Below are 8,139 nucleotides of genomic sequence, written 5' to 3' on the forward strand. Positions count from 1 at the left end.
AACTGCCCTGGATTACCGGCTTATCCACATTAAATTTTGTTCCGGCGATCCTCTTGCAATCACCATCTCAGTTCCTTGGGCGCTGTTCCCTGTAAAAGTAGATTGATTCGCTAAATTTTGTTCCGGCGATCCTCTTGCAATCACAACCTCAGTTCCTTGGGCGCTGTTCCCTGTAAAAAGAAGATAGATTCGCATAAATATGATGCATCTAACATTTCATTTCTGCATATAATGATGCATCTAACATTTCATTTCTGCATATATACACACCAACTGCAACTATTTTTTTTTTTTATACACTGACATGGAAGTTAAGGTGTCAACGACAATGACAGACTAAAAAAAATGCATACATTAAAGAACAGGATAAAAAAAATAGACCCTCTCTCTTTTCATACGTAATCAGTATCGCTCCCCTGTTGGGAAAGCACTTGAAGGCCTCCCTCCTTTGCCAAGCCTTCAAGTGCATTTCGACCAACAGATCTGGACTGAATAATAAATATAACACAATAAAAAGGGGGCTTATTTTTTATCCTGTTTGTAAAAAATACGCGATTTTCTTTCTAGGTCAAGAATGTTTTGCAACTGCATGTCATAGTATCAACTCGCTGTTTTATAATTACTTGCAATCTTCTAAATGAAAATCTCGATATTAACTCTTGATAATTAACTCTTAAGCATTCAAACTTCAGACTCTACACATAAAGGAAACATACTGAATAACATAAAAAGCTTCTTACACCTACACAAGGCTGTTGACAAGTTCGCCAATGGCGGCCAGCCCGGCTATTTTACTCAAACACCATTTCAAGAGCGCCAGTGAGACTAGCAAAGGCCAGATGGCTAGTTTAAATCAGTTTTTGACAGCTATATAACCGTTATATGTGAATGCACAAGATTCCTTTAGAACATACACTAAAATCACGCTTCCCAGGCGTTTTAAATCAAGAGAGGAATGGAGTGAGGTAAAGAGGCAAAACAGACTTTGCATATAGATTTTGTATTGCCAATGCACATTACACACTAAAAACCTATGCATAAACATTATTTTATAGCCAATGCACACTAAAAACCATAAGTAACACAGCCAAACACACTACACACTAAAAACCTTATTTTGTAGCCAATGCACACTACACACGAAAAACCTCATTTTGTAGCCAGTGCACACTACACACTAAAAACCTATGCACAGAGATTATTTTATAGCCAATGCACACTAAAAACCTTAAGCAATACTTAACACTAACACTGAAAACACACACACACACACACACACAAAATGAATCAGGAGCTGCATACCTGTGTACAGATTACGTGAAATTAAAAAGTACATAAAAAGAAGCCCATAAAATCATAATTCGCATACAAGAATTATACTGTTCGTAACATAAACCAGAATTTGTTTTCATACAAGAATTGTATACTGGTCGTACCATAAACCGGAATTTGGTCGAAGTTTTAGTTAGCTGTCCGCACAAGAGATCATGGAATACACCATCATCATCAAAACCGAGAATCTGGGTCAATCTGAGTACCACCACGAGATCACCCCAATTCCAAGCTAACGAAGACCAAAGCAGAACGACTTCACGTTTCAAATGCTCAAGTAAAAAGCTCCGGTAAAAAGTTCAAACGAACTGTTAAAAAAACACTATTAAGAGTGAGCATATACAGCAAAAAACACATTATCCCAAATCCCAAAACCGTCCTCCTTGCTAAACAATTATCAAACCCAACTGAAGCACGGAACAAGCATCGGTCTCTAAGCAAACAAAAAAGTGGGGGTTCTGGAGTAAGGCCGTTAACTACTCCGCCATATAAAAACCAAGTTATTCAAATTTGCAACAAAGTAACAGTCTGATGAAAGATGCAGTGGGTAAAACAAGTCTCCAAGAATATCTAGACATGCGTCTACCTCTGTACTAAAATTCGACTGAAACCCTTTCAACAAGGACGTACAGACAAAAACTAGACCCAGACTTCGTCGGTAAGGGAATAAAGTTAACCTTACCTAGTAGCAAGTGCGAGTTAATATGTCTAGTCATTGGACTATAAGACACTACAGGAAAGCCATCTTACAACTCACAAGTCCAAGCAATCGCTAATTATTGATATAAAAAAAACTTCAGCTACACTAATGATTCATTTCCTCATTGTACAACATATGAAATAGAATCTCCATACAATGTCTAATGACACCAGGAAATGATGGAAGCATTGAAGTTGGTAAGAAATTAAAACACGTATTCAAACGAAGTATTTCCACAACTTGTGATATTTCAGGTCGTTTACAGTTTCCTGGTAATCAATAACAGGGCCAATTGTTAAAGCATATAAAGACTTGGAGAGACTGCTGGTGAACAAATGTTCACTATTACATGAGCCATACACAAACCTTACATACTAGCATACCATTAGTCTTGAAAAAGCATGTGCGCGCAACCGCCCCCCCCCCAACACAAACACTGATAGAATCACAGAAATGTTGAAAGCCAAAATGATGACATTCTAACTAGGACCAAAGGAAAAATATCCCAAATCTTTATTGAATTGGGCATTTCCTCTGCCACTAACCACAACTGTAATTGGGCCTTTCTTCTGTCATCACTAACCACAACTGTAAGTTGAGGAATGACGGAGACGACGTGTAGGAAGTCTTCCTTCGTGGAATAAAACGACATACAAAATATTGATGAAATGAATGCCAAACCCGAAGGAAAGATCCTAGGTGCCTGTACCTTGCCCAGATCCGGATAAAATTAGAATGGGAGAGACTCGCCTTAAATGATCACACTATTATTATTATCATGATTATTCCAATTATCCAGGCGGATGGACTATACTGGAGAGTCCTAAGCATCCATTAGGTTTGGTCAGTACTTGGACAACAAGTTTTAGAAAGTTGCAACACTCAGAGTCTTGAACGAGAGGCAACGGATTAACACTGCGAACCACTCGAAAATGAGCTAGGTCCACGAAAATTTACATGAAACATTCGAGCAGCAGTTCTGTTAAAACATGGCCAAGATAACACGCAAAAAACACTTTTGAAAAATATGAATCTAGCTTTAGCAACTCCTGGTTGATAGCATCTGGATTTTCTATTTGCTAATGCCATTCTATGAGGAGAGGGAAGTATTTTAAATAAGGCCTAATTGTAGCGAGTGACAATTGGGACAGCCTGAGCGCATCAGTTTCGTTTCCGTGACCAATAATACGCTGTACACCAGCAGAAACTTGGGAAACCAGATTAACAAGACCTAAGCCGTATCCCGTTGACCACTAGTTAACGATTACAAAAAATCAATTAAAAATAAATGGAAATGCTTGAAACATGCTGCCTGGAAAACACCAAGATTTCATGTTATCACGAATCAGATACTGCAGTAGTGGAATCCAAGCTAAGGAACCCGGCAGTACCTTGGATTTGGTTTGTACTTGCATGGCTCGAGAAGCCAGTATAATGAGAGACTGGACGCTGCTAGATACAAGATCGACGCCATAAATAACAGGACTGGGATGGGTGAATAAGCATTAAAGACAAAACTTGATTAATTGGCAATTATCGTACCTTGCTAAGCGCCCATGATTCTAAGAAACAACCCGGTACTAAACACACGAGAGAGAGAGAGAGAGAGAGAGAGAGAGAGAGAGAGAGAGAGAGAGAGAGAGAGAGAGAGAGAGAGAGACTGCATACCTATATACAGAGTAGGTAAAATTGAAAGGTTCATAAAAAAAGCACAAAAATCAATTCGCTTACAAGAATTATACTGGCCATACTATAAACGGTGTGGTCTATGATTACTTCGTTGTCCCCACAAGAGATTATGTTATGGAGTCCATCATCATTCTTAAACCGAGAATTTGAGTCAATCAGGGAATACTCGCATAACCCATCATCATAAACCAAGAATTTGAGTCAATCAGGGAATACTCGCATAACCCATCATCTTAAACCGAGAATTTGAGTCAATCAGGGAATACTCGCATAACCCAATGGCAAGCTAACGACAATCAATGCAGAGCGACGTCTTACAATTTCAAATGCTCAAGTAAAAAGCTCTTGTAACGAGTTTCAAACGTACTATTAAAAGCCCTATAAGAGTGAACATTGCCAGCAAGAAATATTTTGACCCAGATCTCAAAAAAATCCTCCTTGCTAAACAATTACCCTTAACTGTCATTGTATTGAATTAAAATGAATATAGAATTTAGCCCAAAGGCCCAGCACTGGGACCAATCAGGTCATTCAGCGCTGAAACGTAAATTTACAGTAAAAAGTGTGAAAGGTGTAACAGGAGGGAAACCTCGCAGTTGCACTATGAATCAGTTGTTAGGAGAGGCTACAAAGTAAGATGGAAGAAAAATAATATGAAAGGAGGTAGAGTAAAAGGAACGAAAGGGGTTGCTCAACTGTCATGAGTAGGGCAAGGCAAGCATCGGTCTCTATGCCAACAAAAAAGTGGGGCTTCCAGTGAAGGCAGCTAACGCCTCCGCCATATAAAAACACCAAGGGTTACTCAAATTTGCAACAAAACAAGTCTAGTGACAACAGCAGTGGGTGAACTAGAGGTTTGGCCAGCTCAAAACCTTTCTCCGAGAACATCTAGGCATGACAGTCTACCTTTGTACTAAGACTGAAACCCCCTCAACAAGGACGTACAGCTGGACACAGGTCTGGCTGGTACACCTTGGACTGAGCGAAATGCACCCTTGCACGGTTGCACCCCTTACTTCGCTGCGAGTTCCTGTTTGTAGCCCCTCTCACCACCTGTTTTTTTCAAACATGAACGTTTTGTTCATCGCGCTCGAGAGAGAGAGAGAGAGAGGCAGTTAGTCTAATGATTGTTTATAGCGAGTAAAACGGTTGGTATAACCGAAGATTTTTGTGTACCACTTTTTAATTTAAATAGGTTAGGACGGAAGCGAAATTCTTGAACGATTGTTTTGTTTTAACTAACAGCAGAAGGGGCAGCGGGTAATTTTTTGGATGCCCAGATTTACAGTTATTGGATTTATCTATAATATTGGAAATGCATCTATTTATCAGTAAATATCAATTTATCTTTGCTTGGTGTATTTGTGAATGATAGAATCAGTTTATTATTTTTATTTTGAATATTGTGTGATAGTTTAGTTAGCTATGAGTGTTGTTAATTTTTTTTTTTTATTATTTGCAGAACCGTGATTCCTCCTGTCACATCTGGTTGAGTGAAGCTTCTTTTCCCTCTTCTGTTATGAATGCCAATTGCATGTTGACGACCCTACTTGAATAAAAAACTTAAAATAGACTGCTCTTTGAGGATAGTAATTGATTGTTGAGGACTGGAAAAGAATTTGATCCACTTTTGATGATGATGATAACGACCCCGACCGAATAAGGTTCTGGGATTTGACTGCTTCGTCAGATTGACAGGAGTTAACGATTGCCCACGGAGGAGCGGTGGCTACAGTGCCCGTCTAGACTTTTCAGTGTAGTGTGTGGGGCGACGGTGTCCTATTATTTTCAAGTTTTTTGTTATATGTAGGTTGTGGGTATTTCTCACGTTGCTTGCTTTAGTTTGAAGTCGGTATTGTGGTGTTCAAATGTTTTAGTTTTAGTGAATATAGTTTTAAGGATTATGTTTTGTTTAATTGTCATTTCTATATAAGGGTCCAGTTACCGATAACGTAAGGGGAAAGTCTGTGTTGTAGTGATTTTTATAAGAAAAACTCAAGCTTGTGGGTCTTTTTTACTTTATTTATTTTTGCATCCCGCCACACCTACACTATCTGTTTGGTTGCGGGTTTGTTTGATTCAGTGTAAAATCGATGTTGGGAGGATAAATGTAATACCAACGAATATGAAGTAGCTACTGTCGCATATATAATATTAGCAGGTTAGGGGTCATTACATTTACTTTATGTCTATTACAATTAGAATCATAATTACCTGACCCGTTTTCGTATTTAAAAATTGTAATTACAGCTACAAATACATATATACAATTTATCGCACACCTATTTCCTTGAAAAAAAAAATGAAGACAATTGCAAAGACGACTTTATACTTGAGTTTGGTGTCCTTTTACAATCAATTTCTGCAACAATTGCGAGTTGTAACTTAGTACAAATACAAAAACATATCTAAAATATTTTAGACCTCCTGCAGAAATTATCGTTAACATCCTATGATTTGCATAAGTAAATTGTTAGTATCTTTACTGTGTTGAAAATTATAATGCTTATAAGAAAATAAAACAAATACAAAACTCAAATGCTGGAAAAATTATACCTTTTGCACACAAAAAAAAAATGGAATCGATTTTTTAGAATTGGAAGCTGACTTGTTAAGATTCTCCCTTAAAACTAAATTTGGTAGCGACTCAAACCACCTCTCTATTGCATTTGATTAAGAGGAGTTCTCGAAAAGTAAAAGGACTGCTCTAGCATAATTTCACAAAAGGTTACTTTATTATTTGAACTTTTCAACTGCAATTACAATTATAATTACCATTAAGTATAAATAAAAAACAAATGCAATTACAATTAACCTAAAAACGCGTAATTAAAAACATTTCAAATAAATTACAATTGCTCCAAGCCTGAATAAAAGGTAAGTGTTTATTTGTAATTGGTAAGCCTCTCTTAGATATATTCAAACCTAGGTTAGGGAATTCGTGAACACTGTTACCGAGCTCATTTTGTGAAGCAGTGCTCAGCGAGTCATTCAGTTCTCAATATAATGTTATTGACAGGAACAGTAATTACGTGAGCATATTAAATTTAACAGTAGTGTCTTTATTTCATACCATAATGATTATGTTCCCTATTGGCTAATCCTGCAATCAAGGAACGATATAATGTACGCAGCAAGGTATTTGTCTTACTCGACTCGAAACAAAGTCTGAATCCCAACGGAGGTGAGGTCGTCAGCAAGATTTTTAAATGGGTCAGACTTTATAACCACTCATAATGAATCGAAGGGACAGAAATCTGGTGCTGCGAGGACGAATCATCACTTTACGCGACAATGGCCTCTCGATGCGAGCCATTGCACGTGATGATGGTGTGTCCCCCACCACAGTACAGATGTGGATAAGTTGGTGGGAGGGCAGTGGCAACTTGAACGACTTGCGTAAGTTGTTAATGCTGAATGATTGGTGAATATGAAGGAATTATGTTCTATGTTACATTGTTCATGTTTATTTTATTTTGCTTATTTAATGTGAAAGTTTCTTTCTTAAATCAATTTCGTCTCTCTATTATAATTTTGCTTAGACTACAAATATCCACAGCCAGTCGAATACCACCGGTGGGTGGTTGGCTCTTACCGACCTCAACCATGAACAAGTTAGATAGTCGATTGAGTTATCTCGGCATAATTAAGCCTATAAGAGCATTTTATTTGTGCCCACCCCCTCACAGTGATTGTGCGTCTTATCATAGATATAATTTATATGTTAAATGTCATTTCAGTGATGGCTCAGGAATGATTTACAGTTTTAATAATCATCAACCAAATTGAGAATATTATGGAATACGAGTATGTAATCACATTCTATTTTGATATGCTTTTGAAACCAAAAATACACGGCCATGTTTACTAAATTATGATCAATCCATTGAGTACAAAATTCCAAGAATCTAGAATTGATTGCAATATTATATAAAATATCAGTTAAACATTTAGATATGCTCTCTTAGCTAGGCCAGAGGGTCCACGGAAAACCACCCCAGCTGAGAATGACGCCATTGTCTGGGCGGCTCGAGAGCAACCCTTAACGAATGCCTAGGTCATTCGTGAAGACTTTGAATTAGAGGTGTCATCGATGACAGTACGGCGTGGACTCCACGCTGCCGGGATTCACCACAGAATTCCAGCGACGAAGGCGCTCTTGACGGAGCGACACAAGGCGGGAAGGCTTGATTTTGCGCAACGTCACGCTGACAAGTGATAAACTTTTGGGGCCGGGTCATCTTTACTGACGTGAAGTGCTTCTCATCCACATCGCATGGGAAGCTGCATTGTTGGCGAACAAACAAAACTCGGTATGATAAGCAAAATCATTACTTGCATCAATTATCAATTGCATTCGTCTTTATATTACTTATTAATCTTCAGATTTTGTCCCACTGAAATGGACTGTCCAAATA

Source organism: Macrobrachium rosenbergii, chromosome 12 (assembly GCF_040412425.1).
Source record: "Macrobrachium rosenbergii isolate ZJJX-2024 chromosome 12, ASM4041242v1, whole genome shotgun sequence".
Classification (NCBI taxonomy): domain Eukaryota; kingdom Metazoa; phylum Arthropoda; class Malacostraca; order Decapoda; family Palaemonidae; genus Macrobrachium; species Macrobrachium rosenbergii.